This window comes from Mobula birostris, chromosome 8 (assembly GCF_030028105.1).
Source record: "Mobula birostris isolate sMobBir1 chromosome 8, sMobBir1.hap1, whole genome shotgun sequence".
Taxonomy (NCBI): domain Eukaryota; kingdom Metazoa; phylum Chordata; class Chondrichthyes; order Myliobatiformes; family Myliobatidae; genus Mobula; species Mobula birostris.
This window is the reverse complement of record NC_092377.1, coordinates 63,968,529-63,993,697: the sequence shown is the minus strand read 5'-3', so window position 1 is coordinate 63,993,697 and position 25,169 is coordinate 63,968,529. Positions and strand designations below refer to the sequence as shown.

The window sequence follows — 25,169 nt, the reverse complement described above, 5'->3', positions numbered from 1 at the left end:
TTTGTCTTTTCCCTTCTTATGGCTTTTTTGGTTGCCTCTTGTTGGATTTTAAAAGCTTCTCAATCATCCAACCTCCCACTCACTTTTGCTACCTTATATGCGCTTTCCTTGGCTTTTACGTAGTCCTTAACTTCCCTTGTTAGTTACAGTTACCTACCTCTACTTGTTCTTCTTTGGGACATATCCCTATCTTGCACCTTGTGAAGCATTCCCAGAAACTTCAGCTATCTCTGTTCTGCCGTCATCCCCACTAGTATCCTCCTCCAATCCACCTGCACAAGTTCCTCTTTCATGTCTCTGTAATTCTCTTTATTCCATTATGATACTGATACATAAACCCACCTATTTATCCAGAGCCTAATTACAGGGAAATTCCATAACTGGCTACCATCTGGATGAAAATGTTCAAGGTAAATTTATTAACAAAATACATCTACTGTATATCACCATATATAACTCTGATATTCAATGTCTTATGGGCATTTACAGTAAATATAAAGAAACAACAAAACATGCCAAATAATAACAAATAGGCAACAAATATCAAGCCCATGAAATAAAGTATCCCTGAAAGTGAGCCCATAGGTTGTGGGAACAGTTCAGTGAGGGGGTCAGGTGAAGTTGAGTGAAGTTATCCCCTTTTGTTCATGAGCCCAACTGTTCCTGAACCTGGTGATGTGTGTCCTGAGACTCCTGTACCTTCTTCCTGATGGCAGCAGCAAGAAGAGAGCATGGCGTGGTTCGTGGAGGCCCATGATGATGGACGCTGCTTTCTTGTGACAGCGTTTCATCTACGTATGCTCAATAGTGGGGAGGGCTTTATCTATGATCGATTGGGCTGTATCCACTACCTTTTGCCAGCTTTTCTGTTCAAGGGCATTGACGGTGCCATTCTAGCTTGTGATGCAACCAGTCAATATACGCTCCACTACACTCCTACAGAAGTTTGTCAAAGTTTTAGGCATCATGCCAAATCTTTGCAAACTCCTAAGGAAGTAGAGGTGCTGTCACGCTTTCTTCGCAAATGCACTTATGTGCTGGGCCCAGGACAGGTGTTCTGAAAAAATAACACCAAGGAACTTAAAGCTGCTGACTCTCCCCACTTCTGATCCTGCAATGAGGACTGGCTCATGGACCTCTGGTTTCCCCCTCCTGAAGTCAATAATCACCTCCTTGTTCTTGCTGACATTAAGTGAAAACTGTCCTCAAGTTCATATTGAAATGTGTCATTTTGCCTTTAGAATACTTTTCTTTAAAATGTATCCATCCGTTCCTTACAAAGTGCTCCTAGAAACTCCAACCGTTGCTGCACTGCCATCATCCCATCCAGTGAGCCCTTCCAATCAACCTCAGCCAGTTCCTTTCTCAAGCCTCTGTAATTCCCTTTACTTCACTTTAATACTGGTATATCTGACTTCATCTTCTCCCTTTCAAATTACAGGGTTCCTTTACCTTAAGCTTCCTAATCAAACCTGGTTATTACACAACACCCAATCCAAGATAGCTGATCCCCTAGTGGGCTCAATCACAAGGTGCTCCAGAAAACCATCTTGTAAGTATTTTACAAATTCTCTCTCTTACGATCCAGCACCTACCAGATTTTCCCAGTCTCCCTGCATATTGAAATACCCCATGACTATCGGAACATTGCCCTCTTGATATGCCTTTTCCATCTCATGTTGTAATTTGTCGCCCACATCCTGGCTACTGTTCAGTGGCCTGTATAAAACTCCCATCAGGGTTTTTTTACCTTTGCAGTTTCTTCACTCTACCCACAAGGATTCTACATATTCCAATCCTATGTCACCTCTTTCTTAAGATTTGATTTCATTTTTACCAACAGAGCTCCCCAGCCCCTCTGCCTACCTGCCTGTCCATTTGATACACTGTGTATTCTGGGACCTTAAGCTCCCAACTATAATCTTCTTTCAGCCACGTCTCAGTGACGCCCACAATGTCATACCTGCCAATCTCTAACTGCGCTACAAGATCATCTACCTTATTCTGTATACTGTGTGGATTCTAATATAACACCTTCAGTCCTTTATTCAGCAGCCATTTGCCATATCCATCTGCCTGTGCTTCCTGACAGTCTCACTACACACTGCCTCTGTTTGTACACCAACTGGCCCATTCTCAAACCCTATCACTCCGGTTTCCATCCCCCTGACAAATTAGTTTTGAACCCTTCCCAACAGCTCTAGCAAACCTGTCCACAAGGACATTGGTCCCTTTCAGGTTCAGATGTAACCCATCCCTTTTGTACAGGTCATACCTGCCCCTTGCACCAGTTCCTCCACCATGCATTCATCTGCCAAATCATCCTATTCTGACCCTCAATGGCGTGTGTGACAAGGCAGCAACCTAGAGATTACGACTCTAGAGGTCCAATCACAAACAAGAGAAAATCTGAAGATGCTGGAAGTCCAAGCAACATAAACAAAATGCTGGAGGAACTCAGCAGGCCAGGCAGCATCTATAGAAAGAGAATAGTTGACATTTCGGTCCGAGATCTTTCATCGAGATGGAGAGAAAAATGTTGTTTAGCAAGATGTTAGATTCCATTACCAAGGAAGAGGTTTCAGGGTACTTGAAGACACCTGATAAAACAGGCTGAAGTCAGCCTGGTTTCCATCAGGAGAAATCTTGTCTGACAAATCTGTTGGAATTCCTTGAGGAAGTAACAAGCAGGATAGACAAAGGAGAGTTAGTGGATGCTGTTTACATGGATTTGTAGAAGGCTTTTGACAAAGTGCCGCACAAGAGCTGCTAAACAAGATAAGAGCCAGTGGCTTTAAAGGAAAGATACTAGCATGAAAAGAAGCCTGGCAAACTTGCAAAAGGCAGAGAGTGGGAATAAAGGGGCCTTTTTCTGGTTGGCTGTCAGTGGTGAATAGTGTTCTGCAAGGATCACTCTTGGGTCCACTACTATTCACATTATATGTGAGTAATCTGGATGACAAAATTAATGGCCTTGTGGTCAAGTTTGCAAATGATACAAAATAGGTAAAGGGACAGGTAGTGTGCAAACAGGGTATCTGCAGAAAGACTTGGACGAGCAATAAAGTGGCAGATGGTCATTCACTTTGGCAGAAGGAATGAAGGCAGAGACTATTGTTTAAATGGAGAGCAGATTCAGAAATCAGAGGTTCAAGAGATTTGTGAGTCCTAGAACAGGATTCCCTAATGGTTAAATTGCTGGTTGAGTGATTGATGGCTCAAGCATGTACTCACTGGGGTTTAGAAGGATGAGGGGGCATCTCATTGAAACCTACCAAATATTGAAAGGCCTAGATAGAGCGGACCTGCAGAGGATGTTTCCTGTAGTTGGAGAGTCCAGGGCCAGAGGGCAGTGGGAGTTCTATTCTCGGACCAGAATAGAAGGATGTCCTTTTAGCACACAGATAAGGGCACAATTCTTTATCCAGAAGATGGTAAAATCTGTAGAACTCGTCCTTGATTACGCTCTACGTCAAGCTACCAAAGATCATGACAAGCTTGGTTTTACCATAAAACCAGGGAGAACCAAAACCGTCAGACCAGTTACGCCCACAGATATCAATTTTGCAGATGACATAGTCCTGCTCTCTGACCAGATGGAGGAAGCACAGCAGCTACTGACAAAAGTGAAAATTGAGTTCAATAAAGTTGGACTTCACCCAAACGCTAAAAAGACAGAGTACATGGCGTTTAACTACGAGGAAGGTACTCTCAAGACTGTAAAGAATGATACCATTAAGAAAGTTTTTGACTTCAAGTTCCTCGGGTCAAGAATGATGAGTTTGGAGAAGGACATAAAGATACGGAAGGCGCTGGCATGGTGGGCTATGAAAGACGTGAAGGAAATCTGGAAGTCGAACCTAACCAGAAGGCTTAAAAAGAGGATCTTCATAGCAGTCATAGAGTCCATTCTCACGTACGGATGCAAGACGTGGACACTCACCAAGACTATGCTAAAGTCTCTAGATGGTTGCTATACACGAATGCTCCGGATGGCTCTTAACGTGAGTTGGCAACAGCAAATGACGAACATTGAACTCTATGACGACCTACAAATGCTCACCACTAAAATCGAGGCGAGAAGACTGCAACTAGCGGGGCACTGTCTACGCCACCCCGAGCTACCTGCCAGCCTAGTCATCATATGGGAGCCCAAGCATGGGACAATGAACCCTGGGTGCCCTCCCAAGACTATGGTCAACACGCTCCCAGAATACTGCAGCGTGGCTAATGTAGATGAACTGAACACACTGATGAGGGAGAGGGAGAAGCAGAGAGTCTGTCATCGTGCCCGATGCCAGCCCCCTAGGCATGAGTCGACGTAGTAGTAGTAGTTCTAATGAACGGTCTGGACCTGAAGGGCTAATACTTGTCCGTTTTCTACAGACACTACCCGACCTTTGCTTTACACTTATGACTGTGTGGCCAAGCACAGTTCCAATGCCATATTCAAGTCTGCTGACAACACCACTATTATTGGCCAAATCGGAGGTGGTGACGAATCAGCATGTTGGAGGCAGGCTGAAAATCTGGCTAAGTGATGCCATAACAACAACAACTCAAAGTCAACAAGACCAAGGATCTGAATATTGACTTCAGGAGGAGGAAACCAGAGGTCCATGAGCCAGTCCTCATTGGGGCATCAGAGGTGGAGAGGGTCAGCAACTTTAAATTCTTTGGTGTTATTATTTAAGAGGACCTCTCCTGGGCCCAGCACCTAAGTGCAATGATGAAGAAAGCACAGCAGTGCCTCTACTTCCTTTGTAGTTTGCAAAGGTTCTGCACGACATTTAAAACTTTGACAAACTTTTATAGATGTATGGTGAAAAGTATGTTAACTGGTTGCATCACAGCCTGGTATGGAAACACCAATGCCCTTGAATGGACAATCCTACAAAAAGTTGTGGATACAGCCCAGTCCACCACAGGCAAAGCCCTCCCCACCATTAAGCACATCTACATGGAGTGTTGTTGCAGGAAAGCAGCATCCAACATCAGGGACCCCCACCATTCAAGTCGTCCTCTCTTTTTGATGCTGCCATCAAAGAAAGTACAGGAGCCTCAGGATTCACACCACCAGGTTCAGGAACAATTACTAACCATCAACCATCAGGCTCTTGAAAAAGAATGGATAACTTCACTCAACTTCATTTGCCCATCACTGAACTGTTCCCACAACCTGTGGACTCACTTTCAATGACTCTTCATCTCATTCTCGATATTTATTCCTTATTTATTTATTTATTGTTATTATCTCTTTTTTCTTTCTTTTTGTATTTGCACTGTTTGTTGGAATGTGCACCACCTCTGTGCATCTCCTTTGATGCCTTTTTCCTTGGGTCTGCAGCAGGCAGCAAAATAGTGCACAACAAGTCCAGCTGCACTGCAATCAAGCAACTTGCTGATAGTGTAGACCTGCAGTACTTGATCTTCTTAATATTCAGCAATGGCTTGCAATCGTAAAAAAGACTTAAAGGTATTATATGGCCAGACCCAGAGCTGAACTGGATCAATGCCCCGAAATTACAGAGATCTGATCCCTGCCAACATCACTTTTGTCTTTGGAGTCATTTTCTGTAAGTCTGAACAGGCCTTATCTTCATAAAGAAATGTAATTTGAGTGGAGTGGAGACTATCTAAATCCCCTGCACATCTCTGAAGATACCTCTGGAAGTTCTCAAGGCCTTAACAAGCCATTTCTAGGTAACAGAGATATCCAGAGGCCTAGATTAAAACTGTACTTAGGGAGTAAATCCTGGTCTTAAAGTTGCCACATCCAAGAGAAGATACATAAGCACTGGCAGCAACAATCAATTTTGTGCTCCCGTATACCTGAACGGGACAGTGACAACTCAGATGCTACACGTTAGTGAAGGGGTAAATGTAAGGTAATGTTGTGACAATCAATATCAGCTGAAATGGATTGAAGATGGCCAAAATGCATCAAGCTGGACTATCACTAGACTCATTGGTGGAGAATGAATTGTACACTGTGCAAGGTGTGAGAGCTAAACTTTCTCTTTGCAACTAAGATTTTGAAAAAGCTAAGGATACATTTTCACCATTTGTTGCTGCTGTTCTAAATTAGCAGAGTGTTCAGGCAACCCAGAGGGATAGAACCTCAGTGGGTAGGAAATTTTTAAGAAATTGAACATTGTTGAAATTCTTAAAGGAAAATGATTGAGAATTGGAGTTGCAGAGGTATTTGAAAAATTACAATCTAGAGAGGAGGAAGCTCAAATATTAAAGACACGCTTTAGAATATTCAGAAAAGAATAGCAAGAGGGAGCACAAACACCAAATCCAGTTCAGATACTTTCGATGAGTGGATTTCTGAATCAAGCTCGAAGGACTGAGTATAACTGCAGCAAGGCTGAGAGGGGAACAGGCTTGGCCAAGGAATAGTTTATATAAACGGAGCAGTGTTCAACTGTAGGCTGATGACGGTTTTTTTTTAACTCAATACACAGAATAATTCTGTACAATATTCACCCAATCATACTAAACATCAACAAGAAATACATAAATTACTATCTCAGCTTTCAGGCAACAAATGCAAACGTCATTGACAAAGATATCAATGATGATATCGCTGAGGAGATGGAGAGATTAAAAACTCAACATACTCCATTCCTTCTACAATAGTTCAGATAACATGAAGAGAGCCATGCTGGTGTTGTACCCAAGGACCAAGCAAACATTGTTGAGCTGCTGCCAAGGAGGGCAGAACAGCCCCAGGTGAACCTGTGCTCTGTCATAACACATCCCAGTTAGAATCAATGTTTAGCATTGTGGGAAAATGGAACATTTTGGCTGCAGCTTTATTTTGACAACTCCAGAGTATCATGGCAATAGCCTGATCATCTCCACCCCCGGAAACCCACATGCCCTACCACCTGATGCCACGCACGGATGATGCTGGTAACACTATGACTGCATTCTATCGTTCAACTGAGGAAAAAAAAACAAAACTGATTTCATGGTACCAGTTCCCAGAAACACATCAACACGATGATAAATCAAAATCAATGTGAATTTGCCAAGGTTGGGTGAAAAGCTTATCTTGCATTCTGTTCATGCAGATCAATCCATTACACAGTGCATTGATGTACTACAAACTAAAGCAACGATAGAATTAGAAATAATGCGTAATACCGACAGCCAACGTGCACTACAGGTAGGCAATAAGGTTCAAAATCATAACAAGGTAGATTATGAGGTCAGAAGTCCATCTGATTTACTATGGTACAATTCAATAGTCTTATAATAGCTAGATAGAAACTGTCCTTGATCCTGGAGGTACATGCCTTCAGGCTTCTCTATCTTTTACCTATGGGAGAGCGGAGAACAGACAATGTCTGGGGTGGTGGGGCTTTGATTATGTTTGCTGCTTTACCAAGGCAGTGAGAAGTATAGACAGAGTTCAAGGAGGGAAAGCTGGTTTCCCTAATATGGTGAGTAATGTCTACAGCTCTGCAGTTTCTTGCAGTTATGTACAGACTAGTGGACAAACCCAGTCATGATGCATCCAGGTCAAGTGCATCGAACCAACTGAAGATTTAATTGTAGACAATGGCATGTTGCCTTTAAAGCAACAAAAGTTCTGACTGCAAAATGGAATCTGGATCCACTGGAGTTCAGGTTCAACAACCAACCTGTGAGAAGAAGTTTGCGAGTGAAGCAACATCTGTGGGAGGAAAGGACTTTTTAATGTTTCAGGTTGAAACCCTACATCCACACTGAGGGTGGAGAGCCAAGATGGCCAGCATAGAGTGGAGAAGAGGCAGTGGCAAGAAAAGATTTTGAGTATCTGTGCTTGGTCTCATCAACGTAGAGAAGGCCTCATTGGGAACATTGAAGACATTAGATTCAAAGTTCAAGGTAAAAGTTATTATCAGAGTATATACATGTCACGACATACAACCCTGAGGTTCATCTTCCTACTGGCATAATCAACAAGTCTATAGAATAGTTGCATCTGTGGGAGAAAAGGAATTTTTGATGTTTCGGGTTGAAACCCTGCACCACCTTGAGGGTGGAGAGCCAAAATGGCCAGCACAGCATGGAGAAGTGGTGAGTAGGATCAATGAAAGAGCAAACAGAGAATAGAAGACAACAAGCTGTGCAAATGTAAATAAATAGCATTAAATAACAAGAGCATGAAATAACAAGATAAAGAGTCCTTAAAGTGAGATCATTGGTTGTGGGAACATCTCAGTAGATCAGTGCAGTTATCCTCTTTATTTCAAGAGCCTGATGGTTGAGGGGTAGTAACTGTTCTTCAAACTGGTGGTGCAAGTCCTGAGGCACTTGTACCTTCTACCTGATGGCAGTACTGAGGAAATGGTACGGCCTGGGTGGTGAGAATCTTTGATGGTGGGTGCTGCTTTCCTATGACAGCATTTCATGTAGATGTGCTCATGTTGCACAGGACGACTGAGGAGAACCCAAGTGCAGGACACCGGCACGTTGACTGAGTTGGGGATGCTGGCGTAGATGTCAATGTAGAACAGTAAACCAGAGGAATTTTGACAAGGAGATGGGATCTACAGGGACTATCTTCAAACTAGAGCAGAACTTGGAATTTAACGTAGGACTAAGAGTTCTAAGCAGACGAGAGAGCGAAGTATCACACAAAAATAGACCAACAAACTGGCGACCTGTGACCTGTAGTGACGCAATCGTACTTATTTCACAGTCTCTGATGCAAACCAGGTGTACTGTAATTAAGTAAACTAGCAGCAATTGGAAATCTAATCACTGTAATTAGGGCATAACCAGGGAGAAAGGAATGTTAAAGGGGAACAACCAAACTGAACCATGACAGTACCCCTCCCTCAACAGGAGCCTCCTGGCGATCCCCCAGGCTTGTCTGGATGGTCCCGATGAAAAGCCTGGATGAGAGAAGGGTCCAGAATGTAGGAGCGGGGAATCCAGGAACGTTCCTCCGGGCTGTACCCCTCCCAGTCAACCAGGTACTGGAGACTCCTGCCCTGATGGCGGATATCTAATAACCGCCAGACAGTGTATGCCAGATGGTTGTCGATGATCCGGGGGAGGTGGAGGGGGTTCGGTCGGAGGGCACAAGGGACTGACAGAAACTGATTTTAACTGGGAGACGTGAAATGTAGGGTGGATCTGCATAGACGTAGGTAGTTTGAGCCGGACTGCCGTGGGGTTGATAATGCTCTCAACCTCGAAAGGTCCCAGGAAGCAGGGCGGGGGTGGGGAGGGGCGAGCTTCTTGGGCTGGTTCTTCAGAGGAATGTCTCTAGACAAGAGCCACAACATCTGCCCAGGTCGATGCTCAGGAGCAGTGGTATGATGGTGGTCGGCAATTTTCCGGTTACGGTTGGCTGAAGGAAGCAAGGCCGTGCGTGTGTCTTCCCAGATTTTTTGGCACCTGTGTATATGGGCCTGGACTGACGGCAATGAAATCTCTTCTTCCTGGGCGGGAAACAGCAGAGGGTTGATAACCAAGCGAGCATTCAAAAGGAGATTTTCCGGTCGTGGTGCTGACCAGAGAGTTGTGGGCGTGTTCTACCCATGCGAGATGGTTGCTCCAAGTAGACGGGTTGTTGGCTGTTATACAATGTAACGCCACCTCCTGGTTGACCTGCTCCGTTTGCCCGTTGGTCTGTGGGTGAAACCCGGACGATAGGCTAACTGAGGCACCAAGGGCTCAACAAAAAGATCTCCAAACTTCCGAAATGAATTGAGGTCCCCGATCGGAGACAATATCTGAAGTGACAAGGTCCCACACAGGAGATTAGTGTGCAAACTTAAAGCACACGGTATTGGGGGTAAGGTATTGATGTGGATAGAGAATTGGCTGGCAGACAGGAAGCAAAGAGTGGGAATAAACGGGACCTTTTCAGAATGGCAGGCAATGACTAGTGGGGTACCGCAAGGCTCAGTGCTGGGACCCCAGTTGTTTACAATATATATTAATCACTTAGACAAGGGAATTGAATGCAGCATCTCCAAGTTTGCGGGTGATACGAAGCTGGGGCGGCAGTGTTAGCCGTGAGGAGGATGCTAAGTGGATGCAGGGTGACTTGGATAAGTTAGGTGAGTGGGCAAATTCATGGCAGATGCAATTTAACGTGGATAAATGTGAGGTTATCCACTTTGGTGGCAAAAACAGGAAAACAGATTATTATCTGAATGGTGGCCGATTAGGAAAAGGGGAGGTGCAACAAGACCTGGGTGTCATACACCAGTCATTGAAAGTGGGCATGCAGGTACAGCAGGCGGTGAAAAAGGCGAATGGTATGCTGGCATTCATAGCGAGAGGATTCGAGTACAGCAGCAGGGAGGTACTACTGCAGTTGTACAAGGCCTTGGTGAGACCACACCTGGAGTATTGTGTGCAGTTTTTGTCCCCTAGTCTGAGGAAAGACATTCTTGCCATAGAGGGAGTACAAAGAAGGTTCACCAGATTGATTCCTGGGATGGCAGGACTTTCATATGATGAAAGACTGGATCGACTAGGCTTATACTCGCTGGAATTTAGAAGATTGAGGGGGGATCTTATTAAAACATATAAAATCCTAAAGAGATTGGACAGGCTAGATGCAGGAAGATTGTTCCCGATGTTGGGGAAGTCCAGAACGAGGGGTCACAGTTTGAGGATAAAGGGGAAGCATTTTAGGACCGAGATGAGGAAAAACTTCACACAGAGAGTGGTGAATCTGTGGAATTCTCTGCCACAGGAAACAGTTGAGGCCAGTTCATTGGCTATATTTAAGAAGAAGTTAGATATGGCCTTTGTGGCTAAAGAGATCAGGGGGTATGGAGAGAAGGCAGGTACAGGATTCTGAGTTGGATGGTCAGCCATAATCATAGTGAAAGGCGGTGCAAGCTTGAAGGGCCGAATGGCCTGCTTCTGCACCTATTTTCTATGTTTCTATGATTCTGGGAAGTCGGAAAACGTGGGTGACGAGAAGGTCTGCGGTCTCCTGCGCGGAAGGGAGTTTAGGGAGAGCTACAAAATGCACTGATTTGGAGAAACGGTCCACCACAGTTAGTACGGCAGTGTTTCCACGTGAAGGGAGTAGCCCGGTGACGAAATCCAGAGCGATGTGTGACCAGGGATGACCAGGGAAAGGCAGGGGACGAAGCAATCCCGCAGGTGGCCGATGGGAAGCTTTTCCACGGGCGCAGACGGAACATGCAGAGACAGAGGAACAGGTGTCAGCGTCCATGGAGGGCCACCAGAAATGTCTCTTCAGAAGAGTCAGAGTCCGATCAATTCCGGGGTGGCAGGCGAAACGAGAAGTGTGCCCCCACTGGAGAACCTGTGATCGAACAGAATCGGGTACAAAGAGGCGATTGGGAGGTCCGATGCCTGGGTCAGGTTGAGTCCATTGGGCCTCTTTGACTCTGGACTCGATCTCCCAGGTGAGGGCAGCCACTACACAGGATGATGCAAGGATGGTCGCGGGGTTGGGAAGGTCCTCCTCGGAAACGTATTGACGGGAGAGAGCATCAGGCTTCCCGTTCTTGGACCCCAGATGATAGGTGAGGGTAAACCTGAACCGGCCAAAAAATAATGCCCAACGGGCCTGGCAAGAATTCAGGCCTTTGGCAGTCTGGATATATTCAAGGTTCTTATGGTCTGTCCAGACGATGAACAGGTGTTCCGCCCCCTCCAACCAGTGTCTCCATTCTTCCAACGCCAGCTTGACCGCCAGTAGCTCCCAGTTCCCCACGTTGTAATTTCATTCAGCGGGAGACAGTCGGCGAGAGAAGGCAGCACAGGGATGTAGTTTCTGATCTCGGCCCGAACGTTGGGACAGTACCGCTCCCACCCCGGAGTCGGAGGCGTCAACCCCCACAATGAATTGACAGGAGGTGTCCGGTTGAATCAGAACGGGAGCAGACGTGAAACACCTCTTTAGTTCCGCGAATGCTGAGTCCGCCTCGGAGTTCCAAAGAAAAGGTGTGGCAGGTGAGGCAAGTCAGGGTCAGGGCAGCCGCCACCTGACTGTAGTTTCTGATGAACCGGCGATAGAAGTTCGCAAACCCCAGGAACCGTTGGAGTTGCTTGCGGTCCGTGGGTTTGGGCCACTCCGCCACAGCCTGGATCTTCTCGGGATCAGCTCTCACCTGTCCACTCTCGATGATATAACCTAGGAAGCTGACCGAGGGGACGTGGAATTTGCACTTCTCTGCCTTTATGAATAACTTATTCTCCCCCAGCCTCTGCAGGACTTGACAGACATGATGAATGTGTTGCTGGGTCTGCTGGAAAAGATTAGGATGTCATCTAGATAGACAAACACAAAGCAGTTAATAAAGTCTCTTAGTACATCATTAATCAAGGCTTGAAAGACTGCGGGGCATTGATGAGGCCAAAAGGCATGACCAAGTACTCGAAGTGGCCTAAAGGGGTATTGAATGCCGTCTTCCACTCGTCCCCCCTCCCTTATTCGGACCAGATGGCAGGCGCTTCGTAGGTCCAGCTTCGAGAAGATGGCGGCTCCGTAAAGTGGTTCGAACGCAGAACTTATCAGAGGCAGTGGGTACTTATTCTTTGTGGTTATATGTAGGCCTCGGTAGTCAATGCAGGGACATAGTGAACCATCCTTCTTCCCCAGAAAGAAGAACCCTGCGCCCACCGGGGAGGAAGAGGGTCGGATGATGCCCGCCGTGAGAGATGACCTGCTGTAACCCTCTATTGCTTCCATCTCTGGCCGGGACAAGTTATACAGCCGACTGGTGGGTAGAGGAGCTCTGGGGAGAAGGTCAATAGCACAATCGTATGGTCAGTGTGGAGGCAGGGAAAGGGCACGTTGTTTACTAAACACTTGTCCCAGGTCGTGGTACTCCACTGGAACCCTGGACAAGTCAGGGGGTTCAATGGCAGGTGAGGTCGATGTGGTTTTTACCAGGGAAAGGGCTGACTGCAGATAAGTGGCGTGACAAAATGGACTTCAGCTGGCTATCTTCCCGGTGGACCAATCAATGTAAGGGTTATGGCGGCTTAACCAGGGGTACCCAAGAGCTACTGGAGCTTGAGGAGAGGAGATCAACTTAAATTGTACCTGTTCCCGATGGTTCCCAGAGAGAATCAAAGACAGTGGTGGGGTACAGTGAGTGACTCGGGCCAGAAGTCTTCTGTCCAGTGCCCGGGCTTCCAGAGGGGTACTCAACAGCTCCTGAGGAATTCCAGCCTGGGAAGCTATATCTTCATCCAACAGATCCCCCTCAGCACCAGAGTCTATCAAGGCAGACAAGGACAGGGACTGTTGGTTATAGCTTACAATGGCTTGGACTTGCATTGGGGATTGGGGGACGGAAGGGAATGTGGTCTGACTCACCAGGGTCCCCCTTTCGACTGGTGAGCCCTCCCTTTTGGCCAAAGGGAACAGGTAGCACGAAAATGGACAGACTGACCGCAATAGAAACAATCCCCTGCTCTTAATCTCCAGAGTCACTCTGAGGGAGAAAGATGGCTCCGACCCAGCTGCATTGGTTCCTCTCCCGGGGTGGTGGAAACGGACGGGCCGGATGCTATTCTAGGAGTGGGAGGAGGAGAGAGGTTAGGGCTGGGAGTAGATGGTAAAGCATGCCGTGGGGTGGCCAAAGGAGTAGGACAACCGGTTCTCTCCCTCTGTCGTTCTCGGAGTCGGTTGTCCAGCCTGGTGGCGAGGGAGATCAATGAATTCAGGCTGTTAGTGTCATCTCTAGCCGCCAACTAGTCCTTTACCTTGTCACAGAGGCCTTGCCGGAATACCTCCTGGAGAGCCTCATCATTCCAGCCCAAGTTGGCCGCTAGCGTCCGGAACTCCACGGAGTATTCAGCAACACTACGTGAGCCTTGATGGAGGGTGAGTAGCCGCTTAGTGGCATCTTTACCGCAGACGGGATGGTCAAAAATCTTCCTTATTTCTGAGATGAAGGTGGGGAAGGAAGAGCAGGTCTCTGGCTGACTATCCCAAATCGCGGTGCCCACGCTAAGGCATTTCCTCGCAACAACCCCATAATGTAAGCTATTTTAGATCTGTCCGTGGCGTACATGGATGGCTGCTGCTCGAACACCAAGGAGCATTGCAGCAGAAAAGCCCAGCACTTCCCCAGATCTCCAGCGTAGGGTTCTGGTTCAGGGACGCGCAGCTCTCTTAGCGGACGTGTTGTTGACGTCTTGGGCGTCGCCACCACAGGCTGTCTGGGCTGGTCAGACGGAGTTCCCGGAGTCGACGGGGTAAGATGGGTGGATACTCGGTTGACCTGTTCACTGACCTTTCTTACGTCTACTGACAGGGAACAGAGGTTTTCCATGACTTCCTGGAGCAACCGATCGTGCAAGCCCAGTAGGGAGCCCTGGCTGGCGAGGGCTTGTTGCAAAGGATTCGTGTCTGCTGGGTTCATGTTGGCCAGTTTGTTCTGTTGCACGGGGCGACTGAGGAGAACCCAAGTGCAGGACACCGGCACGTCGACTGAGTTGGGGATGCTGGCATAGACGTGAACGTAGAATAGCAAACCGGAGGAATCTTGACAAGGAGACGGGATCTACAGAGACTGTCTTGAAACTAGAGCAGAACTTGGAACTAAACTTAGAACTAACAGTTCTAAGCGGACGAAAGAACGAAGTATCACACAAGAATAGACCAACAAACTGGCAACCTGTGTAGTGACGCCATTGTATTTATTTCACAGTCTCTGATGCAAACCAGGTGTACCATAATTAAGTAAACTAGCAGCAATTGGAAATCTAATGGCGGTAATTAGGGCATAACCAGGGAGAAAGGAGCATTAAAGGGGAACAACCAAACAGAACCATGACAGCTCAATGGTTGGGAAAGCTTTACCCATGACATACTGTCCAAATCCACCAACTTTTATAGTATTTTCTATTCAAAGGCATTGGTGTTCCCATACCAGGCTGTAGTGCACCCTGTCAGTACACTTTCCACTGCACATCTATAGAAGTTGATCTAAGTTTTTGATATCATGACAAATCTCTGCAGGCTCCTAAGGAAGTAGAGGTGCTGCCGTGCTTTCTTTGCAATTACATTTACATGTTGGGTCCAGATAGTGACACTCAGAAATTTAAAGTTATTGACCCTCTCTGCTTCTGATGCTCTGATGAGGACTGGCTCTGGATTCCTTCTGCTGAAGTCTACAACCAGTTCCTTGGTCTTTCTGACATTGACTGAGAGGCTGTTTTTATGACACCACTTAGCCAATTTTTCAATCTCCCTCCTATACACAGATTCATCTCCACCTTTGATGCAGTGGTGTCATCAGCAAACTTGAGTATGCTGTTGGAGCAGTACTGAGCCGCACAGTCAAGGGTGCAAAGTGAGTAGAGCAGGGCTCTAAGCCACTGATGGAGATCGTGGAGGAGATCTTTTTGCCAATTTGAACTGACTGGGCCTACAAGTGAGGAAATCCAGAATCCAATTGCACAAGGTGGTACTGAAGCCAGGGCCTACTGAGTAGTTTTGAGGGGATGATGGTGTTAAATACTGAACTGTAATCATTTAAGAGCATTCTGATATTTCCGCCATTGTTCTCCCGGTGTTTCAGGGTTGTGTAAAGAGCCAATGAGGTGGCATCTGCTGTGGACTTGCTGCTCTGATAGGCAAATTGAAGCGGATCCAAATCGCCATTCAGACAGGAGATATATTTCATCACCAGTCTTTGATAACACGTCATCACAGTGGATGTAAGTGCCACTTGATTATAATCATTGAGGCAGGTTACCACACTCTACTTGGGCACCGGTATGATTGAAGGCTGGTTGAAGCAGGTGGGTACCACACACTGCCAAAGCAAGAGGTTAAAGATCTCAGTGATCACACCAGCCAGCCAGTCAGCACAGGTCTTCCCTCTAGGAGAAGGCTCAGGAGCTTGAAAACTCGTACGGCCAGATTTGGGAACAGCTTCTTTCCAACTGTGATAAGACTGCTGAACGGATCCTGACCTGGATCTGGGCCGTACCCTCCAAATATCCGGACCTGCCTCTCGGTTTTTTTTGCACTACCTTACTTTCCCTTTTCTATTTTCTATTTATGATTTATCATTTAAATTTTTAATATTTACTATTGATTTGTACTCCAGGGAGCGCAAAGCGCAGAATCAAATATCGCTGTGATGATTGTACGCTCTAGCATCAATTGTTTGGCGACAATAAAGTATGAAGTCTTCAGTACTCGGCCAATACTTCATCCAGATGGCCACATTCCTTGGAGGCAGCCCGCACATCATCTTCAGATACTGATACCAAAGGATCTCAAAGATTACCTGGTTGACTATCAGGAGAGGGAAAGGCAATAGGTAGCTGATGCTGAGTAGACCTGTGGCCATCTCCCTCAATAATAAGTATACCGCTCTGGATACTGTTGGGGGGGGGGGGCGGGCTGGGAATGACCTACCAAGGAGAAGCTGTATTGAACAGGTCTCTGGCACTGAGCCTGGCTCTGTGGCTCCAAAGAGAAGGGGAGAAGAGTAGTGTAGTAGCGATAGGGGATTCCTTAGTTAGGGGAGCAAACAGGAGATCCTGTGGATGTGATAAAGACACCTACTTGGTATGTTGCTTCTCAGGTGCCATGGTCAGGGATGTCTCAGATCGGATGCACAGCATTCTAAAGGGCAAAGGTGAACAGCCCAAAATTATGCTACATATTGCTACCAAAAACATAGGTAGGAAATGGGAGGAGGTCCTAAAGAAAGAATATAGGGAATTAGATGGAAAGCTGGAAAGCAGGACCTCCAGGGTAGTAATCTCTGGACTGCTACCTATGCCTTCGCCACTGAGGGTAAGAATAGGATGATTTGACCGATGAATGCATGGCTTCAGATTTCTGGATCATTAGGATCTCTCCTGGGAAAGGAATGACCTGTACAAAATGGGCAGGTTACACCTGAACCCGAGGGCAACCAATATCCTTGTGGGCAGGTTTGCTAGAGCTGTTGGGGAGGATTTAAATTAATTTGGCAAGGAGATACAAACCGGAAAGTTAGGGCTGAAGATGGGGCAGTTGGTAATCAAGTAGATGCAGTGTGTACTGAGACTTTCAAGAAGGACAGGAAGATTATAGCACAAAATTGTAGTCAGTGGGATGAGTTACAGTGTAATATGGGGCAAAATCAAAAAGGGTGATGAATACAGGACTGAATGTGTTATATTTTAATGCACACAGTTTACAGAATGATATCACCAAGTTGTGGCTGAAAAAAAATCATAGTTGGGAGCCTAACATCCAATGAGAGACCTTGTATGAAAAGGACACACATGTAGGCAGAGGGGGAGGGGTTGCTCTATTGGTAACCCTTAGAAAGAGGTGACATAGGATCAGAAGATGTAGAATCCTTGTGGGTGGAGTTAAGAAACTGCAAGGGTAAAAATACCCTGATGGGAGTTATATACAGGACTCCAAATATTAACCAGGATGTGGGATACAAATTACAACAGGAGATAGAAAAGACATGTAAAAAGGGCATTGGGGGGTGGGGTTCAATATGCAGGTAGATTGGGAAAATCATGTTGCTGCTGGATCCCGCTCTTTCGAATGCCACGAGATGAACATTTAGAGCAACTTGTGGTTGAGTCTCTGGGGACGAGCTAGTTCTGGATTGGGTGTTGTGTAATGAACCAAATTTGATTAGGGAGCTCAAGGCAAAGGAACTCTTACAAAGCAGTGATCAGAATATGATAGAATTCACCCTGCAATTTGAAAGGGAGAAAATAAAGAGAGGTATACCAGTATTACAGTGGAGTAAAGGAAATTACAGAGGCATGAGAGGAGCTGGCCAAAGGGGACACCAGCAAGGATGATGGCAGAACAACGATGGCTGGACTTTCTGGGGACAATTCAAAAAATGTCCCACAGACTCATTAAAGGTTAACTTGAAGGTTGAGTTGATGGTAAGGAAGGCAAATGAAATGCTAGCATTGGAGGATTAGAATATAAGAACAAGAGCTGAGGCTTCATAAGGAATTGGTCGGACGTCAGTCGGTATATTGTGAACAGTATTGGGCCCCTTATTTAAGAAAAGATGTGCTGGCATTGGAGAGGGTCCACAGGAGGTTCATGAGCATGGTTATGGGAATGAAAGGGTTAATGCATGAGGAGCATTTGATGGGACTGGGCCTGTACTCGCTGGAGTTTAGGAGAATGAAGGAGAATTTCATTGAGACCTTTCGAATATTGAAAGGCCTGGATAGGGTGGTTGTAGGAAGGATATTTCCTATTGTGGGTGAGTCTAGGACCAGAGGGCACAGCCTCTGACTGGAGGGACATCCATTTAGAAAACAGACAAGGAGGAATTTCTTTAACCATAGGATAGTGGATCTTTGGAGTTCATTGCCACAGGCAGCTGTGGAGGCCATGTCATTGATTATATTTAAAACAGAGGTTGATAGGTTCTTGATTAGTCGGGGCATGAGGGGTTGTGAGGGATAATAAATCAGCCACAGTGGAATGGCAGAGCAGACTTGGTGGGCCAAATGGCCTAATTCTGCTCCTATCTTTTCTGGTATTATAAGGTTGAAGGAGATGTATGTGAACTTTTGCCTCAGCTGGGTAAAGTTTAGGTCCCTGAATGGTGGTGAGGGAGGAGGAGTAAGGATAATTGTTAAATCTACTATGAGGGCAGGGCCATGTGTCAGGGGTCAAGGAAAGATGGGTGTGGAGGGATGAGGGGACCAGAGAGTCACCAGGAGAGTGGTCCCTGCAGAAGGCAGAAGTGGGGGATGGGGAGAAGATATGACTAATGGTGAGATCCTGTTGCAGCTGGCAGAAATGATGACTTTAGATCAATGAGATGTTTGTATCCACATTTTTGCATAGATTCCTGTGTTCCTTTGTGTTAGACCTTAAAAGTTTTTCTTGAGGTATGAGTGATTTTGTTGTACAGTACATCATCCTGTGTCCTTGAGAGTAAGTCATATTTTGTTTGACGTGTGTGAATGCACTGTGCGTTTTTAAATGTTAAATGATGTTTGGCAGCTTTTGTGTTACAGCAGAGATAATTGAGATATTTTGTTTCAAAACAGTTGTGAACAGTAGGGAAATAACAATTACCTATGGAATGGAGATGCAGGAAACTACAAATAAGACAGGACCTTGGATACAAAACTTATTATGTATCTGTGTCTAAGTCAACGAATCTTCTGAAATAGATGTCTTAACTTAGTTATAGTAAGACTCAGCTATTATTTTATCGAATAGAAACTGAAATCAGTGGAATTCTTTGGTTTTATTTCAAACATGTATTAAAAAGCAGTTCAACTGAGTTAACTCCAATTCTGAGAGATAGGTTTTGGATTGGTTCTCCCCAAAGAAAGTTGTGTCCATTAATAAGATGTTAGTTATGGTTTTAATTTCGATCAGTTCAATTTGGATCTTCAAGACAGACCTTTGCATGAGTTATTGAAAAATCAAAAAGCCAGTGTAAGAGGATTAACTTATTGTAGTATCAGACTCACATTTCATTGCTTCTGATCCTGCCACTGGTGAAAAGTGCGAGAAGTTAATCCTATCTATTTTCCGTTCCTACATCTCTATGCCAAGGTCGGAAGTTTTAATTGTGGAAAATATTCCTGATATGAAACCGTAACTGCTTCTCTTTCCACTTGCTGCTAGTCTTACTGCTTGTTTCTAGCATCTTTGTTTCCCATTTCAGATTTCCTGCTCCTGCATTTTTTTTAAGTATGATTACATAACCTGCCAGTCTAATAATAATTTGGTTTCTTGCCTGTAAGTGAAAAGAGGCATTTCTGGGACTGAGATCACTGATGGATATTAGGCTAATCTCACTGTTTTTAATTCAGGAAAGATTAGGTTATTAATTATTTTCCATCTTAGTGGTGTTTCAGGCTGAAATGTAAAAAGACTGGCTTGCATTAGAAAGCTAATTTGACATGCCACTGGTCTACAACAATGTGTGCATGCAGGTGTGATTAGTTGCAAGGAAGTACTTTGACTGAGGAACAGGCTGTACACATGAAGTTATTTAACAAATTACTATAACATGATAACAGTAGCATGAGAGACAGAGGGACACTGTGCCTGAGTGGAGGCTGTTAGGTGTGTGTTAAGATAAGGCAGTATTCTCTTTAAGAAATTAAGTAAATATTGGAAGTACGCGAGCTTTTCTTCTTTCATGAAGAGTTTAATTTTTATTTCACTATAGAATTAAGCTTTCCTTTTAGAAATTTTTACTGATTTTTTAATGAAAGGAAACAAGACTGAATTATGTTGGTCTATTTGAAGCAGGTTTTCTGTATTTTTTGCACCCTTTCTTTGTGTTTATTTCATTCAATTAATATAGTTACTAAATTAGAATTGTTATTGGATAAAATCACACTTAATTCAATGATGGTCATAATATTTGGCTTAATACTGCGAAGTAAGTGAGAATCTCAAGATCCAGCCTCAAAATTACTACATACAGGTTTCCCCCGCCATCCGAAGGTAGAGCGTTCCTATGAAACGGTTCGTAAGCCGGAATGTCGTAAAGTGAAGAAGCGATTGCCATTTATTAATATGGGAAAAATTTGCGAGCGTTTGCAGACCCAAAAAATAACCTACCAAATCATGCCAAATAACACATAAAGCCTAAAATAACAGTAACATTTAGTAAAAGCAGGAATGATATGATAAATACAGAGCCTATATAAAGTAGAAATACTTTTCTACAATTATTGCCGCACTGTTTTCTGTAGCGAAAATCTCACGCAAGCGCTCTTGGCAGAAACACTCTCTCCAGTAGCCTTTAAGCTATGAAGCTGACAAATCATACCAAATAACACATAGAAATACACAGCCTATATAAAGTAGAAATAATGTATTACAGTGTAGTATCACTTACCGGAATCGAGAAGACAGCACCGAGCACACTGACGATGGTGTGTTAAGCTGAGTCCTCGGAGGCTGGGGTGGTGCAGTGGTCCCCAACCTCTGGGCCGCCAACCAATACCGATCCGTGAAGCATGCAGTGGTGCAGCAGTAGCCAGGACGCACCCAGCACATCTTTAAGAAAAAAGTCGAAATAAACAAGCTAATTAATTAGGTGGCGCCCGGCACGTAAATGTCGGCCCAGATCAGAGGCGACGCAATCAACAATCGCCTCTGATCTGGGCTGACATTTACGTGCCTGGTGGCACCTAATTAATTAGCTTGTTTATTTCGGCTTTTTTCTTAAAGATGTGCTGGGTGCGTCCCGGCTACCACTGCATTCTTTGTGGCAATGTATCGGTCCGCGGCCCAGGGGTTGGGGCGGTGGGACACTGGGGTGTCATCTCATCGTCAATCAGGGCAGGCAGGTCATCTTCTTCTATGTCTGCCTGCCTCGATGTCGAAGGTCGAGGTACGTTGTCTGCTGTGGCTGATGTGGAAGGCTTGAAAAACGACAGTATGCTTGACTGCTTAGCCTCGCGCATTTTTCTATCATACAGTTGTTTGTAAGCACTCAAACCATCCTGCAAATATGCCCTAAACCTACGTACCCTTTCAAAATTAAAGTCGTACTTTTCTGCAATCACTGCAGCAAAAAGCTCACACAGTTGCTTCACGTTCAGATCCTGGATGACTTACACTTTCGGTCCGTTCGCTACTACATTCGGTTTCGATTGTTATCCTTTCCTCTTCCAATTGCATCAGCTCTTCATCTATCAGTTCTTGGTCATGGGATGCCAAACCTCTTCAATATCATCTCTGTCAACTTCCACAAGCCAAACTCACTTTGTCCTCCTTCATTCACCATGATCAAAATGCTTAATTATGTCTAGTTTTACACTAAGTGTAACACCCTTACGAGCTCTTTTAGGCTTTTCCGATACCTTAGAACTCATCTTGCTAACGGCTGCTCACAGGCACGTGTTTAAGCATTGCCGGCGAGAATGCAGTTCCAGGGGAGGAGCTTGGCTGCTCGGGGCATGCGCTGCTTTTTATCGCCTTTCGCTGCCTTTTTTTGTAACAGTGAAAACACCTTCTGTTAGCGAAAACAGGTAACTAATGTAGGTCTTTCGTAACAGCGAGGTTTCGTAGAGCGAGCGTTCGAAAAGCGGAGGACACCTGTATTAAAAAGTGATAATATCAAATACTATAATTCCAAGCAAACTCATCACCAGACTCTGAGACCCAGGAGTCAACACCCCTTCGGCAACTGGATCCTTGGTTTCCTGACTAACAGTCTGCAATCAGTAAGGACAGGTAACAATACTCAGGTCAAAATTTTTCAATACTGGTGCTTCACTAGGCTGCGTCCTCAAACCGCTACTTTACTCCTTACTGCACAAACAGATTCTATTCTAGCTCTGTCTACAAGTTTATAGATGATACCTCTGTAGTGGACTATTTCTCATAATAATGAGTCAAAGTACAAGAAGGAAATAGAGAGCTTAGTAACGTGCTATCATCACAACAACTTTTCCCTCAATGTGAACAACAGAGCTAGTTGTAGACTTCAGAAATAGGGACAGCGCACATTCTCCTGTCTAAGTCAACGGTGCTGAGGTTGAAAGGGTTGACTGCTTCAAGTTCTTAGGAAAGAACATCACCAGTAGCCTGTCCTGTAGCATCAACGTCCAACCACATTGATGCTACAGCCACAAAAGCTCACCAATTCCTCTATTTCCTCAGGAGACTAAAGAAATTTGGCCTGTCCCCACCTATCCTTACCAGTTTTTATCAATGTGCTCTCCAAAAAAAAGCATCCTGTCTGGATACATCACAGCTTGGTGTGGCAACTGTTCTGCCTGTGAGCACAAGAAACTACAGAGCTAAAGACACAGGTCAGCACAACACAGAAACTAGTGACCCTCCATGGACACTGTGTGCATGTCAAGATTGTTTAATGTCATTTCCAGTACACAAATGTAAAGGAGAACAAAATAATTATTCCTCTTGATTTGATGCACCATATAAAAATGCAAAGATAAAGAATACAATAATAATAAAAAATATATAAATACATAAGACAGCTTATATATATGGATTGATTATATGTACACCAAGAGTCTCTCAGTAGGGGGTGTCTGTACATAAGGTGACTCTGAAAGGAAATGATGAAGTAGTGATGGTGGATGGTGTATTGGAGTGGGTTTGTGGGTGGAGGTGTTAATCAGCTGAACTGCTTGGGGTAAGTAACTGCTTTTGAGTCTGGTGGTTCTGGCACAGACACTACGTAGCCTCTTCCCTGAAGGATGGGTGGGATCCTTCATGATATTGCTGGCATTTTTCAGGCACCATTCTGTATGTAATGTCTCTGATGGTGGGTAGGCTGCTGCTGGTGACGCACTGGACATTTTGACTACCTATTGTAAAAACATCCTGAACTTGACAGTGCAGTTTCTGTACCAAGAGGTGATGTAGCATGATAGGAAGGTCTCTACTGCACATCTGTAGAAGACTGTGAGTATTGATGTGCATAGTTCAGCTCTCTTCAGCCTTCTCAGAAAGTAGAGGTGTTGGTGAGCTTTCTTGATTGTGTAGGATGTGTTTTAGGACCACGAGAGGTTGTGCGAGATGTGCACCCCCAGGAGTCTAAAACTGCTTGTAGTTTCCACTACTGAGTCGCCAACATAAAGACGGGTGCGAGCGGTGCGAGCTCTCCTGAAGTTGATAGCCACTGCGGCTCGCTGCCTCAGTAGAGCAGCCAGCGTAAGCAAAGACTCCGCCCTCCCTAAACATTCTCTCATCTCCCCCTCCCATTGGGCAAGAGATACAAAAGCCTCAAAGCGCAGATCGCCAGGCTCAAGGCAAGGATAAGTTTCTACCCCATTGTTATAAAACTATTCAATGGTTCTCTAGTACATTAAAATGGACTCTTGGCCTCATAGTCCACCTCATTATGCCATTGCACCTTATTGCCTACCAACACTGTACTTTCTCTGCAGTTGTTACATTTGATTCTGCATTGTCTTATTGTTTTATCTTGTACTACGTCAATGCACTATGTAATGAATTGATCTATATGAACGGTATGCAAAACAAGTTTTTCTCTATACTTTGATACTTAATAAACCAGTTCAAATTCCAAAAAGTAAATAGTGAAAAATTTGTCCAATTTAGTCATAATCACTTCATATGTTACTCCAAGCTCTGCATTAAATAAATTACCTTCCATTCATATTTTAAAGATAACTTTATCCAAGTCTTAAATACAAGAGATGCTGCAGGTGTTGGAAATTCAGAGTAACACATACAAAATGCTGAAGGAACTCAGCAGGTCATACAACATCTATAGAAAGAATAAACAGTACACGGTTTGGACCGAGACCCTGAATCAGGATCCCAAAGGAAGGGGGAAGATGCCAGAATAAGAAGGTGGGGAGAGGGGAAGGAGGACAAGCTAGAAGGTGATAGGTGAAGCCAGGTGGGTGGGGGGGGGGAATGAAGTAAGAAGCTGGGAGATGTAGGTGGAAAAGGTAAAGGGCTGGAGAGGAAGAAATCTGATAAGAGAGGAAAGTGGAGCACGGGTGAAAGAGGAGGGATGCCAATGGGAGGTGATAAGCAGGTGAGGAGGAGAGGCAAAAAGGAATTGAAGAAAAGGGAAGGGGCAGGGAGAAAAATTACCGTAAGTTAGAGACATGGATGTTCATGCCATCAGGTTGGAGGCTACCTAGATGGAATATAAGGTGTGGCTTCTCAAACTGAGAGCTGCCTCAACCACATCTGAAGCACAAGATGGGAAAATTATGTCCAGATACAAAACCTGGATGAAGTATTCCATGGTTAAAAGAGAGTGAATCAATTCTCCTTTAGATTTGGATCACATTCCAGAACCCCCCTCCTCAGACAGTTTCAATAAGATCTCCCATCTTCTCTTCACTTTGGCCTTCTCCAGAAAAGCAGTAAATTAAAGCAAAAAGTTGAAAATAAAGAAGGAAGATGCTTTTGATCTCAGATATGTGTCTCAGGCTCAACCTCAGAGTGGGGGAGAAACAAGGAATGCTGTAAACTCTCAATAAATCAAATAGTATGCATGCGGAGAGAATCAAAGTCAGCGTTTCAAGTCAAGAACGTTTCACCAGAACCAGAAGAGCCAGAAAGCAAACATGTTCTAAGTGGCAGAGAGGGAAGGATAGAGATATCAGAGGGAATGTCTGTAATAGATAAAATCACTGTTTTCGCAACAACAATTTAAAAACCTTGGAGAGGGATAGAAGATTAAAGCAAAGAAACTAATTTAAACAAGAAAGTACAGTGACAT

General features: G+C 44.9%; 1 protein-coding gene across 1 annotated transcript in view; it reads right to left on the bottom strand.

Annotated features, from left to right (window-relative positions):
* Positions 1-25,169, bottom strand: part of LOC140201352 (uncharacterized) — a 129,078-nt gene that overhangs the window by 41,747 nt on the left and 62,162 nt on the right. The gene's annotated exons all lie outside the window — the stretch shown is intronic.